The sequence below is a fragment of the Magnolia sinica genome, chromosome 14 (assembly GCF_029962835.1).
Source record: "Magnolia sinica isolate HGM2019 chromosome 14, MsV1, whole genome shotgun sequence".
Lineage (NCBI taxonomy): Eukaryota > Viridiplantae > Streptophyta > Magnoliopsida > Magnoliales > Magnoliaceae > Magnolia > Magnolia sinica.
This window is the reverse complement of record NC_080586.1, coordinates 49,225,318-49,249,802: the sequence shown is the minus strand read 5'-3', so window position 1 is coordinate 49,249,802 and position 24,485 is coordinate 49,225,318. Positions and strand designations below refer to the sequence as shown.

General features: G+C 37.7%; 1 long non-coding RNA gene across 1 annotated transcript; it reads right to left on the bottom strand.

Annotated features, from left to right (window-relative positions):
* Window positions 1-4,488: 4,488 nt before the first annotated feature.
* Window positions 4,489-5,121, bottom strand: LOC131226110 (uncharacterized). Its single transcript, XR_009161645.1, has 3 exons — window positions 5,028-5,121; window positions 4,826-4,877; window positions 4,489-4,699 (listed from the first exon to the last, which is right to left on the bottom strand). It is a non-coding gene; the product is annotated as an uncharacterized LOC131226110 (long non-coding RNA).
* Between the last annotated feature and the right edge of the window lie 19,364 nt (window positions 5,122-24,485).

The window sequence follows — 24,485 nt, the reverse complement described above, 5'->3', positions numbered from 1 at the left end:
CTAACATGGAGTGTGTACTGACATGGGTGTACTGGCATGGGTGTGGACTGACGGTGGGGTCCATGGGACCGCCCACGTTGTCCATCCATTTCAGTGGTGGTGGCTAACTATATGTGTTCTATCCGAACCGTCCATCATTCAAGGACGGTGGGACCCACGTCCGTGTGGGGCCCTTCCTAGTGCGTGTGCACGTCAGATCCATAGCTTAACTGGCGGACTGAATGGAAATACCTCGTTACAACGCTGAGGCCTTGGTACCGCTCCCTAGTGAGGATGGCTAGTAGAGAAGTGTCAACTGACGGTGGGGTCCATGAGACCCACCCACGCCGTCCATCCATTTTGATGGGCCACACATCACGTATGTGATGTCCACCGGCCAAGGACGGTGGGACCCTCCCCACGTGTGGGGCCCTCCCTGATTTGTGTGACCGTCCAGGCCCTGGACAGCCTGGACGTCAGGTGTATGTTATATATATATATATATATATATATATATATATATATTGTATTATATATATACATTATATTATATATATATTATATAATATATTATATAATATATATATTATATTCAATATATATAGCTATTGTCGTGGGCCCTACGTGGGACCCACCTTTGTTTTATTGCAGGAAAGAAATAGGAACAAAAAAGAGAAAGAAAAAGTGAAAAGCAGCCACGTGCTGCTCTCTCTCTCTCTCTCTCTCAACGTCAGTGGCTAAGTCTGTGGGTCCCATCTATTTCACCCTCACCGCCTAAATCTATCTATGGGACCCACCATGGTGATGTGTTATATCCAAACCGTTCAACCATCGGTGAGATCATTTTAGGGGTAAATGAGTGAGATCCGAAGTTCAAGTAGACCCCACCAATTGCAATAAATAGTGGGGTACAGTGACATCCATCGTTCAAAACTTCTATGGGCTACCGTAGTTCCTAATATTGATTCCACTTCAATTATCTCTATGTTAACTTGTGAATAGGTCGGATCTTGAATATACATAGGGGTGGGCCCGATTTGATATATATAAGGCCCATCGGTGCGACCTATTTGATGTACATGAAACCCGTTGGTGTGGCCCATATAGTGTGACCCATGTGATGTGGCCCGCTTGACATAAGAGGCCCATTGAGATGTATTTGAGGCCCTGGTGCGAAACCCACCTGTTGTGTGTATTCGAGGCCCAATGTAATGTATGTTGGCCCGTGTGACGAGGCCTATGTGATGCAAATGAGGCCCATCATGATTGTACGTGAGGCCATGGGCCCACTATATGTTTAGCCATATGTAGGCCACCCCCCCTTGGGAGCAATGTTGGTTTGACATCCACATTGATGGGCAATGATGGTTAGATGTCCTCATTGTGACCTTCCCTTAGGCCTTGTTAGGCTCATTCTCTTCGTGGGTTAACCCAAATACGTGGGCCATATTCGCTGTAGACAAATGACTTCATAACCATGGCCGAAGCCGATTATCAACGATTATCGACCTTGATTATCGGTGCCGATTACCGATGTTGAGTATCGGTGCCGATTGTCGAGGCCGACGCCGATTATCAACACCGATTACCGATGCTGATTATCGGTGCCGATTGCCGAGGCCGACGCCAGTTATCAATATTGATTATGAGTATGTGACAACATGACATCATAATATATGCCCATACGCATCATCTGCATGTTTGTGATGAGACGAGTGATTGATCATAGTGCATGCCATTGGGCGAATTGTTATGGGACTCCCTGGTAGAGGGAGATGCCAACATGAGCGCTAGTAAGCGCATGATTGCTGTATGACTGAATTGCGTGATTCATGCATCTCGCATTGTGTGACATGTATACTATACGCCCTAGCGACATCAAGGTCATAATTGCTACAGGCATATCATGGTTGGTAGGATTGGATATCGAAAATTTTGTTCTACATGGGGTGCTGTAGATATCCCTGGGTGAAAGTCCCTAAACCCTTATGGTATCAGGGGGTTGCTCCAGCGTCTAGACCGAGTGGGTGCAGGAGCGCCGAGTGCTGATTACCAGAAAGCCGCGCTTTTCACTGTGTCGTGGTCGGTTGGAAGGGGGTAGGGCCTTACTTGCCCGAGTGGATGGGGCAAAGCTAGGCTGAGTTTGACAGCTCGAGGAATGGGTCCACTATCGACGAGCCGAGCCCGACATTAGCAGGTGGATAGTGAGGTCTCTTCTACTCACCTTATTACGCACGATGGGGCGACAATCTGGTTGGAGTGTACTAGACCCCGGTGATATTCCAGAGTTGAGCTGTATTGATATATGGACTTAGATGAGGATTCGCATGCTTGAGTTGTATTTCGCACTGCATGACCCTGGTATGGCTGACATCATTCATTCCTTGCACCGCATGGCCTTGGTACGGCTAATAGTATTCATGGATTCATCAGCATATTCCACATTATTCTGATACTGCATAATTGTATTACTACCTTACGCACACACTTACACCACACTCTAAGATTTCCATAAGCTTATGCACGACCGTTGCGTGTAGGTGACGTTGGACCGCAGCAGCGCTGAGGCAGGAGCGCATATCAGATTATCTTAGAGCTTTTTGTCCGTTATTATTGTATTTCCCTTTATGCTCATTGTACTTGTAAAGTTTTTTATTATAGTGGAAATGTGATGGAGTTTTTGGTTGTCGTTTGTGGGTTATGCTCATCACAAATCAAACTGATGTTAAAAATCCTCTTCGTAACATCCCAGGATCGGAACCTGGCGAATGGGCATTGGGAGCCGAGAATGGGGTCCTACGGAGGCTGTCGGCGCTGGATTCGGCAATCGAGAATTTTGTGAGCCCAGTTTTCGAGTTTGAGGCGTGACAAGCCCCAAAGCAATGAACTACTAAGAGTCAAAGGACCAGCTGGGTACAAGAAAAAACTAGAGTTCGATAAACAAAATTAGTATATGATGTGATCAAGAAATAAAGAACAAGTTTAGAGAAGAATAATGGACAAGGCATAGAAAAGAAACGTGTTTGTTTATATTTCCGTTTATTTTTGTTTGTCCGAAGGCAATGGACAGGTTTATGTTTGATACTTTGCCAGATATCATGCTTGATACTCTGGTATGAGGAAATTGTACATGTGGCACACATCGTTTTAGACTAAATCGAGTAAAATGTGGAATTCACTTTTTCTAGTCAGTCCCAAAAATTAGATATGGTGAAAAATCTTAATTTATGATTGGTGGACGTTTGTTTGCATAAATAGGACCAATGGATAACCATCCAATCAGTGTCCACCAATCTGAGGGTCGAATTAGCAAATAAGTAGGAGTTTTAATCATGACTTATCTTTCAAATAGAAATGAAGCTGTGGTAACACATGAAGAACCACACTACAACCATCCATACTAACCAATTGCTTTCCCAATTCATCTCTACTATGCAACATAATTCAAATTCAAAGTAATGAGCAATGGATCATTGATTGTGCTAAACATATTCCTTACTGCTTCCTTCAGTTCTTTGCCCCGTCCTTAATGTGCATCAAGCCTCTGCTTTAACGCCATGTTTAGAAGAAGAAAATCAATGCAAATATTACATCATTTTGAAAAAGAACAGAAATTTGGCATCTTTTAATGGCTTATGGAGAAACTATAAAGCACATTATTTTCAGAATACCTAGAAAATAGACAATATTTAAGTGAACAACAACAAAGATTGTTAAAATGTTCTAAAATAATTCTTCAAAGAATATTCATAGAACACATTTTAATATTACTTCAGATTTAAACCCCAAGTTCATGTGTAAACAAAAGAAAGCCTAATTAATCTGAAAGTAAATTAAGATAAATCTCTTTCGAAAAACATGTGTAATGGTGTTTCAGAGTAGAACTCATTTTTCCATCTTGGCATCTCTAGATTAGCATAAGCTGTGATGATTTGATAAGAAAATTACATTAAATAGATGATTCTGTGAAAAAGGGTAGGAGAACTATAGTGACTAGGAATGTACATTGCAGTAGGTAGTGCAATGAGTAGATAAAAGATGCTAACAAAATACAAAGAAAAATAATCGAATATTATAGGGTGCCACAAAACATAAACATGACAAAATCCAATACAAATCTACCGAGTAGTGTGTACAGATGATAAGAGAAACTTCAATCAAAATAAAAATCTCATTTAGAGACGAAACCATATGGAGTAGCAGCAATCAGAAGCATGAGAACTTTGAATGAGGATGCTAACAATCCACTATGCGTTTCATGACGAATCCAGTATAGTAAGCCTGCATGGTAAGAAGCTAGAAAACTATATGAATAAACGAACGGCCAACTCCAACTGCAAGCACACCCAATAGTTTAGTTTGTAAAGAAGGAGCAGCTCTACAACATATTTGTTCAAGCCCATGGATCAATGAAAAGCACTTTGTGCTTCAACAATGATGCCATGGGTTTGAGACAAGCTTTACCTACAAAATCGAAAACATATTACTTCTCCTCTACATGTATGAAGCTCCATTAGAATTTCACCGAGGGAGCTTGAAAGAGAAGTAAACTGTCCATGTTTTGTGGATTCTTTGTATTCTGCAACTTGCAGAAAAATGGATGAAGGACCATCCAAGATGGCAGCTAAAGTTGAGGCAGTTGCAATCCGTGTCTGCAGATGTGATGGGGTAGGAACAGTCAGTCATAAGACACAACTATTGGACTCTGGAAGATCATTAGCTGGTAAGAAAAGAACATACAAGGAAGAAGCAAATTATGTAACATGCTTTAAAGCAAGGCTGACTAAAGAAAATATGCACAAGGCACAAATGAAAAAAAATAAAGAACCAAAATCAAAATCAAAACCTTTAAGATGGGATCAAAAAGCAAGCATGTCATTAGAGTTGCCTGATACTTCCTGTGGAAAGAAAAAGTATATTATAAAAAACTGAAAGTGATCTAAGAAAAAAAAAGTGATCTAAGAAGGATTTTCTTTTGAACTGATGACAATAAAGGAAATGAGAACAAAAAATTCATACAAAAGATAAGATAGGATCAGATGACTCACCTTGGTTGTAACACATCACTGGTTGGTAAAAGTATCTTCCAATGAGCACTAACTGATTTAGGATCAACTTGACAAAGATCCTTTAAGTTGAAATGCAGTAATGTCAAAATATTTCGAGATCAATTACCCTAGATAATAATAGCTTTTGACACATATAAATGACATGTTCCCTGACGAACAATTGTTCAAAGTATCCCATTCACCTTGGTTTGCTGATATTGCTAATTATCTTGGTACAGGTTTCACGCCGACACATTGGACTGCGCAAGATAAAAAAATTTCACTGAGGTTCATCAGTTCTTCTAGAATGATTCATATTTGTTGAAATATTACACAGACCAAATCTTAAGGAGATGTGTGACAGGCAATGAACACCAAAGTGTCATCACCTGTTGTCACTTTTAGGCCCGTGGTGATCACTTTTCTACTAAAAAGACCACGACCAAAATTCTAAAGTGAGGCTTTTACTAGCCCACTATGTTCAAGGACATTCATGAGTTTTGCAAAGCTTGTGAGCATTTTCAGAAATTGGGAGCATTATCCCATCGAAATATGATGCCCTTAAACCCCATTCTTATCACAGAAGCTTTTGATTGCTGAGGCATCAATTTCATGGGATCATTCTCCCAATCCTTTGGGAATTTATACATTCTGCTAGTAGTAGACTATGTCACTAAATGGGTTAAAGTGATTCCATGCCAAAACAATGACCATCAAACGATCATTAAATTCTTAAAAGAGAACATTCTTTCCTGGTTCGGAATGCCTCAAGCCATCATTAGTGATGGGAGCTCACATTTTTGTAATAGGCCATTCGCAAACTTAATGAAGAAATATGGCATCTCTCACAAGGTGAGCACTCCATACCACCCATAAACAAGTGGCCAAGTAGAGATTTTCAATAGGGAAATTAAATACATCTTGGAAAAGATGGTTAACGCTGACCATAAAGATTGATCAATCCGATTAACCGATGCTTTATGGGCTTACCATACTGCATTTAATATCATTCTGGATTGGAATGTCTCCCTTTAGGCTTGTTTATGGGAAGGATTGCCACTTGCCTGTTGAGTTGGAACATAGGGCCTACTGGGTGATCAAAAAGTTGAATTTCAATCTGGACAATGCTAGCTCGCTACGCAAACTTCAGTTGAATAAACTTGAAGAAATCCGGAATGATATGTATGAGAACTCGAGAAATTACAAGGATATGATGAAGATGTTTCATGACCAACACATTCTTTGGAAATTATTCACACTAGGTCAGAGGGTCCTTTTGTACAATTCTCAGTTACATCTCTTTCCGGAAAAACTCAAGTCTCTTTGGACCGACCCTTTCACTGTTACCAATGTTTATCCTCATGGGGCTGTCGAGATAAAGAATCCAAACAATGACAATGAGTTCAAAGTGAATAGACATCGATTAAAGCCATTTGTTGAGAAATTTGATTCAGAGGACATGTCCGTAAGTGCTATGGTTTCTTGCTCCTTTGATTGTTAAATTTTGTAGTGTCAGAATCACAATCTGTGTCTTCTGTAGCACATTGGTATATATTGTTCAAGACAATGCATCACATGTACAAGGACAATGCTTCAAGTCAAGAACAAAGATCTACTTCAAGAAATGCAAGATCATGTGAAGGTCAACTCAATTACTACAAATTCAAGCTACAAAAGATCTCAAGTGTAAGCTTCATCATGTGTTAAGATCTCAAAGCTTCATGAACTTCAAAGATCATATATCATCTGTAGAAAAGAAGGTTCAATGTTTATACATCTTGTTTAAGTTATGAAAGACCTTAGATTGACCTTAGGGTAGGTCATTTTGTATAGATAATTCAAATCGAATCATTTTATAAGTGTTTAGACTGTTCTTCGACTAGTCCTGGACCCTATTCGACTAGTCCTAGAATTGGCTCGACCAGTCCAAGAAATTTCACGACCAGTCCTAAGGTTGTTGTAAAATTTTAGAATTTTTTGGTTAAGCCACGACCAGTCCTGGAGACTGCTCGACCGGCGGTGTGAATAATGCATAACTCGTTCTCGACCAGTCCTGCAGCTACGACTCAAACTCCAGCGACTAAATTTGGTTCCTCACGACTAGTCGTGGAGGTCCCTCGACCGGTCATGGATGGCATACGACCAGTCATGGAACGGCTTTCTCTCATCGCGCCCAAATTTCAAAAATCTATTGGTTCTACGACCAGTCGCGGAGACCTCAGGACTAATCATGAACGCGATTTGTTTAGTTATAAATAGACAACGAATTTCAGAGTTTTAGATCCAATTCAAGCTAAATTAATACACCACTCTGAGAGATAAGTTAGTCATTTATTTAAGCTATATTGTGCATATTTAATATTCTCTTTTATTAGTTTTTATATTTGATTTAATATTTTGCATTCCAATCTGATTTGAAAGAGGGATAGAATTATTCCCACTTTTTGGAAATAAAATAAAATAGAGCTAGCCCAACTTGATTTAATTTAAAATTAATTTAGAACCTAAAACCATTTCATAAGTGAGTGTGGACATTGAACTTCTATATTCGAACTTCTACTCTGATTTGGTTCTTCCAAGCTACAACAAAAGGAGAATATCAAGGTATTTTACATTTGTGTAAATCTTCTATTTTTGGTTTTGAGATTGAGCCAGAAAAATCTCTTAGTTTTGGTTATTTGAGGTGATCCAGAAAACTCAGAGTGTGGGCTTTTTGAATTGTGTAAGCCCACTTGAAAGACACAATTGTGAGGGTTTTAGGTGAACCTGGAAAAACCTATTTTCATAGTGAACGCTAATATCTACTGTGAGAGGATATTAGGAGTGGAGTAGCTGTGTGGCTGTTATTTAACAGTTGGTGTACATATAGACGAACCGCTATAATTCTTTATGTTTTGTGGATGTGTGGTTTATTTTCTATATCTTTTATCATTCAAGTTTGTGGGATGTATTTATGGATGTGAATGTTGTAATTTTTTACATTTCAAGCTTTGTGGGGAATGTTGTAATAGCATAGAATTCATTTTTTACTATTTCCTTTTTATTCCTCTTCAGTTTGAGTTTTTGATACACAAACCGTTCTAATAAGGTTGTCCTGCCATAAACCCTTGGTTTTTATGGTGTAAGGTTGTCCTTAGAACAACATTTGTATCAACCTCTCAATACTAGAATTTTGAGGTTGCTTTACATTTTCGTATTCTGGATTGTTTAAAGTGTTATCTTTCCTTTATTTGTTTAAACCAGGACGGAGAGTCGAGGTGACAAAAAATATATACTGGTAATTGTGGATGGTTTTACCAGATTCACTTGGGTAGCCTTCTTAAGGGATAAATAAAAAACCCTTGATGAAGTAAAAAGAGTTCTCAAACGGATCTAAACGGAAAAATGTTCTCAAGTCTGTAAGATCCGTAGTGATCATGGATCAGAATTTGAGAATAGCAGTTTTGAGAAATTCTGTTGTGATCAAGGAATATCACATGAATTCTTTGTGCTCAAAACACCACAACAAAATGAAATTGTTAAAAGAAAAAATAGAGTGCTTTAAGAAATGGCAAATGTAATGTTGAATAGTATGAAGTTCCCTAAAAATATTTGGGCTGAAGCCGTAAATACTACCTACTGTACGATCAACCGAGTTTATACAAGTAAGTCAAATAATAAAAATGCTTATGAAATGTGGTTTGATAAGAAGCCTACTGTCAAATAATTTCGAGTTTTTGGCAGTAAGTACTATATTTTATGTGACCGTGAAAATCTGGGTAAGTTTGACACCAAAAGTTATGAAGGGATCTTTTTAGGATATGCTTTAAATAATCAAGCGTATCGAGTACTGAATAAGAGGATCGGCGTAATCCAAGAGTCCATCAATGTAGTCATTGACGATCACTTGAATGCACCTGCCTCATGTTCAAATAATGATGAAGTTCTTCTTATTGACAAACCAGATACTTCATCAAGTCAAAATAACTCTGAATTGAGGATTATTAAAGATCATCCAACACTCAGATTCTTGGAAACCCTCTTACTAGTGTGCACACTCGTAGACAACTAGAAGATATATATATGTAATTACGTATGCTTTACATCTCAGATAGAACCGGTTAATGTAAAAGAAGCTCTTACTGACGAAAACTGGATTGTTGCGATGCAAGAAGAGCTTAATCAATTTGTTAGAAATGATATTTGGTACCTAGTTCCTAGACCTAAAGATAAACATATTATCAGAACTAAGTGGATTTTCAAAAATAAGTCTGATGAACTTGGGAATATAATTCGAAACTGAAAAGGCCAAGCTATATGTCCTATAGGGGGTGAATAGGACTATGCCAAATTTAAAATAATGACAACGGAATTAAATAATGTGATAGCCAAATAAAAGAAATCATTCACAATGCTTAAATAGAAAGCAGCCTCAATAATCAAGTATTGAGAGATTAAAACAAATGCAGTTCTAAGGACAACCTTACACTATAAAAACCAAGGGTTTATGGTAGGACAACCTTATTTCTAGAACATTCTTTGAATAAAAAACTCAAACTGAAAAGGAATAAATAAATAACAAGGAATTGAGATAAATTGCAAGAATTTAAATCTAAATTATTATAGCATTCCCCACTTTGCTTGAAATGCAAATATTACAACATTCACATCCACACATACATTTCACAAACTTGAATGATAAAAGATAGGAATTTAAGCAAACATTCAAACCACAAAACACAAGGAGTTATAGTGGTTCGCCTGTATGTTCACCAACTGTTAAACAACAGCCACATAGCTACTCCACTCCTAATATCCTCACACAGGGGATATTAGCGTTCATTATCAAAATAGGTTTCACAGGTTCACCTAAAACCTTCACAATTATGTCTTTTTAACTTGAGCTTACACAATCTAAAAACCCATACTTTCTGAGTTTTCTGGCTCTCCTCAGATAACCAACACAATGAGATTTTTCTTGCTCAATTTCAAAAGAAACCAAAAGAATGTAAATTATATAAAAGTAAAATACCTAGATTTCTCCTTTTTGTAGTAGCCTGGTAGAACTAATCAAAGTAGATGTTCAAATCAACGTTCAATGTCCAATACTCACTTTACAATGGTTCTAAGTTCTAATTGATTTTAAATTAAATCAAATGGGCTTAGCTCTATTTGATTTTGATTCCAAGAAGAAGGAATACAACAATTCCTCTTTTCAAATAAGATTGGAATATAGGAATAAAATCAAATAAGAAAAGCTAACAAAAAGAATATTAAATATGCACAGCGTAGCTTAAAATGAACAAACTTATCTCAGAGTGGAGGCTTGAATTTTCTTGAAATTAATCGATGAAAAACTCTAAAATTTGTGTTCAATTTATAGATGAAAAGATCACGTCTACGACTGGTCTTAGGAACCCTTCGACTGGTCGTAGAACCAATGGCATTTTAAAATTTTTGAGTGCGATCTTAAAAATCATTTTACGATTGGTCTTAGGGAGTCTACGACTGGTCGTGGACCACCTACGACCGGTCGTAGCTGACCCAGGACTGGTCGTAGACAACCAGGTTTGGTTGCTGGAGTTTGAGTCGTAGTTCTAGGACTGGTCGAAGGTCGAGTCGTGACCTCCCTACGACCGGTCGAACAGTCTCCAGGACTGGTCGTAGAGTAACCAAAAAATTTTAAAAATCTTCAACAACTTAGGACTAGTCGTGGAATTTCTTGGACTGGTCGAACCAGTGCTAGGACTAGTCGAACAAGGTCCAAGACTAGTCTTAGAACAGACCAAATTCATATAAAAAGATTCATTTTGAATTATGTATACAAAATGACCAACCCTAAGGTCAATCTAAGGTCTATCATACCTGGGACATGAAGTATGAACATTGAACTTCATCCTTTCAGATGTAGGTTGACCTTTGAACCTTATGAAGCTTGAGATCTCTATCTTGATGTAGCTTGATCTTGAGATCTTCGAAAGCTTGAACTTAAACTTCATCTTTAGTTGTACTTGAGTCTTGAAATGTACTTGAGTCTTGAAATGTACTCTTCTTATCGATGTAGCTCTAGATATTGATGCTTAAAGTACATGACTTTACATTTCTTGAAGCAGAGCACCGTACATGACTTGAACCATTGTGATGCAGTGTCTTGATCATATATATATCAACATACAAACACAAGACACAGATAGAGGTTTTGGCATAACAAAATCTGACAATCAAAGGAGCATGAGACTATAGCCCTTACACTCGCCCCCTTTGTCAAATTTGTGACAAAACACACTCATATAAAAATAAGAGAAGCACCACATGCATAATAAAGAATCATGCACCAGTTGTCATAAACTAGCAAGCACACAACATTCATCTATACTTACTCCCCCTAAGTAGCAGAACACATATGAAAAATATAATGATTGCTACATATATTTTAGTACTACTCATATCCATAAGTAATCAAACTAAAAGCTTCCAAAAGAGCTTCCAAAAGCCTTCTCTCCCTTTTTGTCACAAAATAACAAAGGAAGAAACATTGTAAAGGATTAAAAGATGGATTTAATTGACAATATATAAGCAAGTAAAAGTTCACAATCCATTTACCAGTTTAACTAAAAAGTCAGCAAACCAACTAAAGTGCACAATCCAACATAAGTATGAAAGTTAATACAAACCAAGAATTAAAATCACTGAATCAGATCCTGAAGATGGAGCAGGAATGATAGGATCAAGTTTATGCATCCCCAGTGGTTCGCCTGTGTGTTCACCAACTGTTAAACAACAGCCACACAGAATGCTACTCCACTCCTAATATCCTCACACAGGAGATATTAGCATTCACTATCAAATAGGTTTTCACAGGTTCACCCAAAACCTTCACAATTATGTCTTTTTCAAAGGGCTTACACAATTCAAAAACCCTCACTTCTGAGTTTTCTGGCTCTCCTAAGATAACTAACAACTTTGAGATTTTTCTGGCTTAACCTCAAATAAAACCAAACAATGTAAATTACATAAATTGTAAAATACCTGATTTTCTCCTTCGTTATAGCAGCTCAGAAGAACCAGGTCAGAGTAAAGATTTGAATGTCAAAGTTCAATGTCCAATACTCACTTTATAATGGTTCTAGGTTCTATTAGATTTTAAATTAAAACAAAAAGGGCTAGCTGTAATTGATTTTGATTCTAGAAAAAGGAAAACAACAATTCCTCTTTTCAGATTAGATTGGAATACAAGAAACAAAATCAATTAAGAAAGCTAAAGAAAGAGAATATTAAATATGCACACTTAGATTATATGGAGCACCGACTTATCTCTCAGAAGGCCGAATTAATTTAGCTCGAAGTTCTTTAATTTTCCATCTATAATTCTGAGATTCGTGCTCTATTTATAGGTGAGCAAATCACGCCTTCGACTGGTCGAAGGACCTCTACGACTGGTCGTAGAACTAACAGATATTTGAAAATTTGGGTGCGATAAGATTTGACAGTTTCACGACTGGTCGTAGGTTTCCTTCGACTGGTCGTAGTTCTCCTTCGACTGGTCATAGGATCCCTTCGACTGGTCGTAGGTGGCCAAATTTCAATGCTGTTCTTTGAGTCGTAGGTCTATGATAGGTCGAAGATGCAGTCAACACTGTTCTTACGACTGATCGAACAGTTCCCAGGACTAGTCGAAGCCTAACAGAAAATTTCTGATTTTTGTAACAAACTTACGACTGATCCAGGAAATGTTTAGACAGGTCGAAGCAGTGCTAGGATTAGTCGAACAAAGTCTAGGACTAGTCTTATAACAGACCAAACTCACTTATATAAAACATATGAATTATGTATCCAAAATGGCCTACTCTAAAGGTCAACCTAAGGTCAGTCATACCTCAATAGTGAAGTAAGGACATTGAAACTTTAGAGACGAGTGACCTGTGAAAGTAATGGAGCTTGAAGTCTTGATGTAATTTAAACTCGAGAGCTTTTTGAGATCTTGAGGTTGAACTTGAAAGCTTCTTGAGATCTTGAGGTTGAACTTGAAAGCTTCTTGAGATTCTTGACTTGTGAACAGTGCTTGTCAACCTAAGTTGATCTTGAGTAGAGCATTGTTCTTCACAGATGCGAGCTTCATAACAGTGTCTTTGACACCACAAATTTGACAACACAAAGGGCTATAAACTATGTCACTTACAATCTCTCCTTTGTCAAATTAGTGACAAAACACACTTTCAAGATATGTTACATAACACAGAATATCTGATTAAAGAATCACGCACCAGTTGTTATCAACCGGCATCCTGTAGACTTGTAAATCAATATTATTCAACATACAGTCCACCTCTGCACACCTCTGCACATACTCCCCCTGAGTAACATACTCATAAAACACCATACAATACAATGCTACTCCCTCCTCATGACAACATCCATATCCATATACATATCCATAACATATCCATACTCTCCCTTTTTGTCACAATAGGACAAAGGAAGCACAGAACAGATGGCTGAGGAGAAATAATCAATGAGAAATATGAGAGATAACTAGTCAAGATATGAGAACATAGTATAAGCAACACATATAATTCATAGATTGAGCTAAGTTAAAGAGAGTGATAAACTCAAAACTAGTTAAGAGTACTAAAGTTATTATAGACTAGTAATCTTAAAAATACTAATCTGACCCAAATGAAGGAGCAGGAATGGAAGGATCAAGTTGATGCATGCCTTTGTTCAAGTGCCTAAGATATTTGCGCATATATTTGAACTATAAATCATGGGCAACAGACAAGTTTTCCATCTTAACATTTAGATTCTCAACTTTATCTTCCAATGCACTCAGACGTGCATCAAATGAAGAAGGCTCATAATCTGGATCATTTGTAGAATCGGACTCAAGTTCTTCAAAAATATCATCCATGTTAATATCATCAGGAGGAAGATCACCAACTTCTTCCTCATGTTCAGCTTCAGCACTGCCAACACCATCACCTTGGCCAGGAAGGAAATCCAGCTTCATCTTATTGATATTAGAATTGTTAAATATCAAATGATGGATAAGGGCCTCTCCAATCGGTATGTCAACTGACATATGTGTAGCCAACACAGTCATTAAATATCCAAAAGGAATGTCACTATGATCAGGATGAAGTCGAAACTGAATGATGAAGTAACAAATCAAGGATGGTAAATAAATGTTAACACCTCTGACAACAGAATGAAGAATACGAACCATGAAGGATGTCAATTCAGATTTATTACCCGACCGAGGATACAAATTAGACACAAAGATTTTATGAAGAACTCTGTATTTGGGTAACAAATACCTTGAGGGAAGCGCATTCCCTTTATGTGTCCATTGTACATACAAATTGCATAAGTCCTTAGTCAGCATACGTTTTTCAGCGACAGAGGGTTTATCAGATAAAGTATGGATGTAAATACCCTCATCATTCACTGAAATATCCATAAGGGCTGAAATTAAATGACGATCAACTTTAAATGGCCCTTCTCTTGTGGAGATAGAAAAATTTAAATTTTTCAGTGAGAAAGCACATATGCATGTAAATATGGATTGGGCAATAGACCGGTATGCTAGTTCACCCCAAAGAAATAGGGTATTCCAACCTACAGATTGGAGCATAAGAAAAATATCAAAAGGAGCAACATGATTAATATCAACTGGATGCTCCACAATAATATTACGCAATCTGATGTCCCGAACATAAGATGGATCGCCCTTAGGAGCCCTAAGATGACGCTTAGTGATAGGGGCCGATCTGGAAGAAGAAGACGGACCTCGGGATGCTGATTTTCTTCCTCTAGAAGCCATATGTAACAAGGATTTCAAGAATATAAAGAGTTGCAATGGATTGAGAAAAGGGTTTTCTCAAATCAGATTTTTTAAAAGAACAATCCCAAATCTCAACTAAATTTGAAATAGACAACTCCAAGAGAGAAGTAGAAGCAATCTAGACACAAATCTATAAGCAAAATGCAAATTGAGCACTAACCTTGAAGATTTTGGAAGATGGGTTCGACTAGTCGTGTGTTAGCTCGTTGGAGAGTGAAGTTGAAATGAAGAAGAAGATGATTTTCTCCAAATTTTAAGTTAATCCACGCGATTCACGACTGGTCGAGTACAGGCTAAAAAATCTGATTTTTGTATATTTTTCAAGATTTGAAAACTAAACTAGCAAATATATACAATATGATACGAATAGGCATAATTAATCATTTTAAAATGCACATGTCGAGATCAAATTTCATTTTGTTAAACCTGCTTTTGTTGAGCGGTTTAGTAAAAATATCAGCACATTGATTCTCGGTAGGGATATATTCCAAAGATATAACCTTTTTTTCAACTAATTCCCGAATATAATGAAATCTAATATCAATGTGCTTAGTACGAGAATGCTGAATTGGATTTTTTGAAATATTTATGGCACTGGAATTATCACAATATAATAACATAGAATCCTGTTTAATTTCATAATCACTTAGCACACCTTTCATCCAAACAAGCTGTGTACATGCATTACCAGCTACGATATATTTAGCTTCAGCTGTTGAAAGTGATATAGAACTTTGTTTCTTGCTAAACCAAGAAACTAAACAGTTTTTGATATAAAAACAACCACCACTGGTTGATTTTCAATCATCAAGATTACCAGCCCAGTCAGCATCCGAGTACCCAGCTAATTGAACACTAGTCTCATGAGGATACTAGAGACCAAGATTAACAGTACTTGTGACATATCGTATAATCCGCTTGACAACAGTCAAGTGCGACTCTTTAGGTTCAGACTGATATCTAGCGCAAATACCAACACTTAGAGCGATATCGGGTCTACTAGCAGTTAAATACAATAGACTACCAATCATACTCCGATATAATTTTGGATCCACATTTTTACCTGCAGAATCTTTTGAGAGTTTCAAGGTTGTACTCATAGGAGTATCAAAGTTCTTACCATTCTCCAATCTAAATCTCTTAATCAAGTTCATAGCATATTTAGATTGAGAAATGAACATTCCATCAGGTTTTTGTTTTACTTGCAACCCGAGGAAATAATTCAATTCCCCAACCAAGCTCATTTCAAACTGAGATTTCATCAAATCTGCAAACTCAATAGTCATGTCAGTACAGGTAGATCCATAAATGATATCATCAACATAGGTTTGTACTAATAAGATGTGATCCTTATATTTTTTAATAAACAGAGTTTTATCAACACATCTCATTTGAAAATTATGGCTTAATAGAAACTTTGTTAGTTTCTCGTACCATGCCCTAGGAGCTTGTTTTAAACCGTAAAGTGCCTTTTTAAGACGATACACATGATCAATATTTTTGGGGTCTTTAAAACCCATTGGTTGTTCAACATAAACTTCCTCATGCAGATCGCCATTTAAAAATGCACTTTTCACATCCCTTTGGTAAATCTTAAACTTTCTAAAACACGCAATGGATATAAAGAGTCTGATTGATTCAAGACGTGCCACTGGTACAAAGGTTTCATCATAGTCAATACCTTCAATTTGAGTGTAACCTTGTACCACTAGTCTAGCTTTGTTTCTAATTATATTACCAAGTTCGTCAGACTTATTTTTAAAAATCCATTTAGTTCCAATGATGTGTTTATCTTTAGGTCTAGGTACGAGATACCAAACATCATTTTCACAAATTGCTTAAGTTCTTCTTGCATCGCAACAATCCAGTTTTCATCAGCAAGAGCTTCTTTTATGTTAGATGGTTCTATCTGGGATGTAAAACATACATAATTGCATATATCCTCAAGTTGTCTACGGGTACGAACACCAGTAAGAGGGTTTATCAATTGGTTCAGAATCAGTCTGATTAGATGAAGTATCAGGTTTATCAATTACTAGTACTTCATCATTATCTGAATTTGAGACTGGTGTGTTTAAGTGATCATCAATGACCATATTGATGGATTCTTGAATCACATCGGTCCTTTTGTTCAGAACCCTATAAGCTCGACTGTTTAAAGAGTATCATAAAAAGATCCCTTCATCATTCTTCATATCAAACTTTTCTAGATGTTCATGATCTCGTAAAATATAGCACTTGCTGCCAAAAACTTGAAAGTATTTGACAGTAGGATTTTTATCGAACCACATTTCGTAAGCCATTTTATTATTACCTTTACTAGTGTAAACCTGGTTAATAATATAGCAAGCTGTATTGATTGCTTCAGCCCAAAGATTCTTAGAGAGCTTCATACTATTCAACATGACATTAGCCATTTCTTGAAGCACTTTATTTTTCCTTTCAACTATACCATTTTGTTGTGGAGTTTTGGGCACTGAGAATTCATGTAATATTCCCTGGTCGCTACAGAACTTCTCAAAACCGCTATTCTCAAATTCAGATCCATGATCACTACGAATCTTACTGACTTGAGAACCTTTTTCAGTTTGAATCCTTTTGAGAACCTTTTTTACTTCTTCAAGGGTTTCTGATTTGTCCCTTAAGAAGACAACCCATGTATATCTGGTAAAGTCATCTACTATTACCAAAATATATCTTTTGCCACCTCGACTTTCCATCCTGGTAGGTCCTACTAGATCCATATGGAGAAGCTTGAGTGGTCTTGATGTGGTATTGGAATTCACCTTTTTGTGTGAGTTCCTTGTTTGTTTGCCAATCTGGCATTCACCACATATTTTATCTAATTTTTGTAGTTTGGGTAGACCTCTTATAAGTTCCCATTTGCTCAATCTATGTAAATTTCAGTAGTGTACATGTCCAAGATGTTTGTGCCACAAATCAGTCTCATTTGTTTGGACCATGTAACATGATTGATTAGATGAGCTAGATTCGCTAACAATATAGCAGTTTTCAGACGTTCTACGTCCAGTTAGTATTACTGAACCCTTGTTGTTTAGAATCTCACAGCTTTGATTAGAAAACCGTACACTATGGTTATTATCACAAATCTGAGATATGCTTAGAAGATTATGTTTCAGTCCGTCAAAATACAACACATTTTTAATCAAAGGAAGGTTATAGAGTTGAACCGTACCTTGGCCCATAATCTTACAGTTGCTGCCATCTCCAAATGTGACTGAACCGTCAGTCATGTCTTTGAGATCGGTGAATAAAGCCTTGTCGCCTGTCATATGCCTGGAGCATCCACTATCTAGGTACCACTTAGAATGGCTTGTTGCTTTGAAAGTGGTGTGGGCAACCAAGCAAGTGACCTTTGGAACCCATTTCATAACCATTTTGGGTTTAGGAGGATAGCAGGTCTTCTTTCGATTGTAAGAGTTATAAATATGACCTAGTGAGTTAGACTTTAGAAGCTCCTTAAGTAAATCAACTATCTTTTCTGCCAAAGGACTTTGGTTTTTCTTTTTATAGTTTGATATGTCTTTTAGGTTTTTGAAAAGATTTAAAGTTTTAGAAAACATTTGATCTTTCCCTTTTGAGTTTAAGATCTCTCCCTTTACAAACGTGGGAGAAGTATTCTTCGGTTTAGGAGGAACACTCTTGTCATAGCCCAGACCGGATCGATCGCCACATTTTCTCGATCCAGATAAGAGTTTTTCTAATTTAGGATCACCTTGGGCATATTTCCAGGTTTCCTTTAAACTCAAGAGAGAAGAGACTTCATGTTTTAGTTGTTTGTTTTCAGATTTAAGATTTTCAAACTGGGAGGTTTTAAAATCTAAATCGCATTTTGTCTTTTCAAAACAGTCTGAAATATGAGACTTTTCTAAAACAAGAGATTCATAAATTTCTTTGAGTTTAGAAAATTTCTCTTTTTGAAGTTTCAATTTCACAGCAATTTTACAACTTTCCTTGTATAGGGCATTGTAAGCATCTTGAAGATCATCTTCATTTTCATATTCACTATTCAGATTTTCTTCATTAGTCGAGTCATCATTATCTGAAAAAGTGAATTTGGCTAGAGTCATAAGGGCCTTAACATCACACCCTGACTCAGTTTCAGAATCTTCTGATTCAGAAGAGACTTCAGAATCAGAGGACTCATCCCAAGTAGCCATCATACTTTTCTTTTTTGACTTGCCCTTATTAGGACATTTGTTAGCCAAATGCCCATACTCATGGCAGTTATAACATTGACTGTCTTTTAATGATTTTCTAGTTTTAGGTTTAGGTTTCTTTTTATCAAATGTTTTTTGAAAATCAACCCTCTTTTTACTTTTAAAATTTTTATAAAATCTCTTTGCCAAAAGAGCCATATCATCCTCAGAGTTTTCTAAATCAGAGTTTAAATCATTTTCATGAAAACCATTTTTAGAAGTTTTTAAAGCAATAGATTTACGTTTTGGAGCTTTAAAGGTTAACTCATAAGTCTGTAATGAGCCAACTAATTCCTCAACCCTCATATTGTCCGTATCACGAAGTTCCTGGATTGCGGTTACTTTAGAATTGAACCGTTCAGGAAGTGAGCGTAGTATTTTAGCACATATCTTCCTTTCAGAAATTTTATCGCCTAGAGCCCACATAGAGTTTACAATGTCATTTAATCTGGTATAGAAGTCCATGAACATTTCATTTTCTTCCATACGTATTTCCTCAAATTTAGTTGTGAGGATTTGTATCTTAGATTTTTTGACAATTGAAGTACCCTTGTGTGTCATTTCCAATATATCCCAAGCATGTTTTGTAGAATCACAGGATATAATTCTTTTGAATTCATCCGGTGATAGTGCATAAATAATTACATTTAGTACTTTAGCATTTGCACTACTCTCAGTTTTCTGAAGTGTGGTCCAAGAGAAATACGGTGTAATTTTCATAGATTTTGAACCATCAATCCTGGTTACTTCAGTGGTAGGAGGGGTCCATTCATTCACTGTGGATAGCCACACACTTTCATCCATGGATTTGAGGAAGATCCTCATCCTGGCTTTCCAATAGGCATAGTTGGAGCCATCAAAGGGTGGAGGCCTAGTGATTGATAGGCTATCAAAATTTGACATCTTTTATATAGCTGAGATCGTTAGCTCATGAATTACATCTAAATAAAAAGTAATAAGAGCGAGCTATTAGGCTTTGATACCACTTGAAATGGCCAAGCTATATGTCCTAGAGGGGGAGGGGGGTGAATAGGACTATGCTAAATTAAATTTAAATACCGCGGAATATGAAACAAAGAATAGATAATACTATACACCAATCACAGTATAGGAATGGAAGGCAACCTAAAATAGAGAAATAGAAACAAAAATTGTTGTAAGGACAACCTTATACCAAAAATCAAAGTTTATGGTAGGACAACCTTATTTCTAGAACAAAAATATAATGCTGAAATGTAAATCTAAATTATTACAACATCCCCACTGTGCTTGAAATGTAAAATTTACAACATTCACAACATTCACATCCACACATACATTTCACAATTCTGAATGATAAAAGATATGAAATATAAATCACACATCCACAACACAAAGAATTATAGTGGTTCGCATATGTGTTCACCAACTGTTAAACAATAGCCACACAAAATGCTACTCCACTCCTAATATCCTTACACAGGGGATATCAGCGTTCACTCTCAAATAGGTTTTCACAGGTTCACTCAAAACCTTCACAATTGTGTCTTTTTCAAAGGGCTTACACAATTCAAAAACCCTCACTTCTGAGTTTTCTGGCTCTTCTATGATAACTAACAACTTTGAGATTTTTCTGGCTTAACCTCAAATAAAACCAAACAATATAAATTACATAAATTGTAAAATACCTGATTTTCTCCTTCGTTGTAGCAGCCCAGAAGAACCAAGTTAGAGTAGAGATTTGAATGTCAAAATTCAATGTCCAATACTCACTTTATAATGGTTCTAGGTTCTAATAGATTTTAAATTAAAACAAAAGGGCTAGCTCTAATTGATTTTGATTTCAGAAAATGGAAAACAATAATTCCTCTTTTCAGATTAGATTGGAATACAAGAAACAAAATCAATTAAGAAAGCTAAAGAAAGAGAATATTAAATATGCACACTTAGATTATATGGAGCACCGACTTATCTCTCAGAAGGCCGAATTAATTTAGCTTGAAGTTCTTTAATTTTTCATCTATAATTCTGAGATTCGTGCTCTATTTATAGGTGAGCAAATCACGCCTTTGACTGGTCTAAGGACCTCTACACTGGTTGTAGAACCAACAGATATTTGAAAATTCGGGCGCGATAAGATTTGACAGTTTCACGACTGGTCGTAGGTTTCCTTTGACTGGTCATAGGTCTCCTTCAACTGGTCGTAGGATCCCTTTGACTGGTCGTAGGTGGCCGAATTTCAACACTGTTCTTTGAGTCGCAGGTCTACGACAGGTCGAAGATGCAGTCGACACTGTTCAGTGGAAACCCACTCTGTATATGTTTTATGCACAAGCAGTGAGCCCACGTGATATGTATATATTTTACGTATATTCACACCGTCCACACACGTGGACCCCACTTTGGTTTATGTAGCTGATCCACACCATCCACCCTTTTTCCCAGCTCATTTTAAGCGTTGAACCACAAAATAAAGTCAATCTGAATCTCAGGCGGGCCATAATGTAGGAAATAATGGTTTGGGGTGATTTAAATTGTTAAGGCCCGCTGTGATGTTTCCATACGCCAAAAAATACTGTATATTCGGCTCGTTAGATTTGTTACGAGCTAGGGAGACCAATAGTCGGCATGGATCCCCCTAATGTGGGCCCCACGTAAGAAAAACCTCACAAAAACAATATATAGATATATATATATATATAATATGCATATGGGACGCTGTTGCTGACAGCATCCTTGCTGCTTATTTTAGGGTAGGACGGTGGGCCCCACCACGGGCCCTAGCACTATGTATGTTGTATATGTACATCGTGCATTTGATGTCTCCCCTTTGAGAACTGGGATTCCCCAAAATTCAGCCATAGATGGGGCTCAGGTGGTCCACACCACCGAAAGTAGTAGTGGATTGAACGTCTACCATTGGACCCTTTTTGGGTCACAAAAGTTTTGGATCGATATGAAATTTGTTTTTACTCTTTATTCAGGTCTTTGTGACCTTATGAGTTGATTGGATGGAGAATAAACGTTATGGTGGGCCCCACGTGGGACCCACCTGTGAAGAGGACTGGTGGATGTATACACCAGCTAATATAGTTGCTGTGTTAACGTCTTAATTTCAGTGGGTCTAATCACGACGAATCTGTTATATCCCACCGTCCATTCATTTTTTTTTGGGTCTCACACATGTGGAACCACCTTATATATATATATATATATATATATATATATGTTTCATCCAGGTCATCCAACGTGGCCCACCTTGATGTATTTATTCTATATCCACTTCGTCCATCTGTCTAGGGATGTGGAACCTACTTACTGTGAGCAGATTGATTAGTGTACCTCATTCTAGCTATGTAGCTGCTATACCACATCAGCAAGTTCTGTGGGTCCCATTTGATGTATGTGATCCCCAAGCCGTCCACCTATTTTGCTATATGAGCCATGCACTATGATGTATTTGTTTCATCCACACCATCTAAATGTTTGGACAGTGCTGGACAATATTCGGACGGTGCTGATGAGCTGGATGATGTTTGGACAGTGCTGATTTACATAAGGAATGTTTGGATGGTGCTAATTTACCTGGGCAATGTTTGGATAGTGTTGATCATCATTAGTGGGCCATGTGTCCCATGGAATGATGTGTACAGTGATACACATGTTGCACCTGCAACTATTTAAATGATTTTAGATGTAATCCAAGCTCCCATCTGTTAGGTCCACTTTGATGTATTTTGTGGCCCATCCGTCAAGCCCACTTGATATACTTGTAGCCCATCCATGAGGCCCACTTTGATGTATTTGTGACCCACCCATGTGGGCTACTTGTTGTGTATTTAAAGCCCATGTCATGCGGCCAGTGATGTGTATTAGGCCAATGACATGTGGCTCATTGTGATGTGTGTTAGGCCTAGGTATGTGGCCCACCTGTGATGTATATTTGAGGCTCACTTGCAATTTATTGAAGCCCATGTGTAGGGCCCACCTATTGTGTATTTGAAGCCTATGGGTTGTGGCCCGTTGTGATGTATTCGAGGCCCATGGGCAAGGCCTGATGTGATGTGTTTATGGCCCATATGATGAGGCCCAGTGAGATGTATTTCCAGCTCATTCGACTTGGCCCATTAATTTGGCCCATTGATTTGGCCCATTTGATTCGGTCCATTTGATTTGACCCATTTGATACGGCCTGATGTGATATATATATTGGCCCATGACTGAGGCACAATGTGATGAGTATATGCCCCATAAGCGAGGCCCATGATGATGTATGTTAGGCCCTTGTGTGTGGCCGTGGGCCCACTGTACATTTGGCTTTATGTGGGCTACTCCTTAGGAGTAATATTGGTTAAATGGCACATTGATAGGGAATGATGGTTTAATGTCCACATTGAAACCTTCCCATAGGCCTTGCTCGGCCGATTGTCAAGACCGATTGTGTGAGGCTAATTCTGATTGTCGAGGCCGATTACCGATTGAGGCCGATTATCGTGACCGATTGCCAATTCCAATTAACGTAGCAAATTTGGTGATTCTGATTAACGAGGCCGATTATCGATCAATTCTTATTGACGTGGCCAATTGCTAATTCTGATTGTCGTGGCCGATTATCGATTACCGATCGAGGCCGATTATCGTGACCGATTGTCGATTTCGATTATCGAGGCCGATTATCGATTTTGATTATCGAGGCCGATTATCTTGACCGATTGTCGATTTCGATTATCAAGGTCGATTGTTGTGGCTGATTGCCGATTTCAATTGTCATGATTGATTGTTGATTTTGATTATCGAGGTCAATTATCGATCGAGGCTGATTATCGTGGCCGATTGCCGATTCTGATTGTCGTGGCCGATTGCCGATTCCAATTTTTGAGTCTAAATGTGATGTATATACGGCCGTATTTGAGGCCTGTTGTGAGGTGTATTCAGCCCATGTTTAAGGCCCAATGTGATGTATATGAGGCCTATGTGATGAGGCCCATTGTGATGCATTTGAGGGCCAGGCGATGAAGCCCATTGTGATGTATGATAAGCCCAAGTAAAAGGCCCCTCGTGATGTGTATTAAGCTCTTGAGTGAGGCCCATGGCGTTGTATATTTGGCCCTTATGTGAGGGGCTATGGGTCCACTATAGGTTAGGCTCTATGTGGGCTATTCCTTGGGAGTGATATTGGTTAAATGTCCACATTGTCGAGGTCGATTGTCGATGCCGGTTATTGATACCGATTATGAGTATGTGACAACATAACATCATGATACATGCCCATATCCATCATCTGCATGTTTGTTATGAGATGTGGTTGACCATTGCATATGTCATTGGGCAAATTATTATAAGACTCCCTAATAGGCAGAGATTGTCTCACACGAGCGCACAGTATGCGCAGGGTTGATGCATGACTAGATTGTATGACTTATGCATCTTGCATTGTGT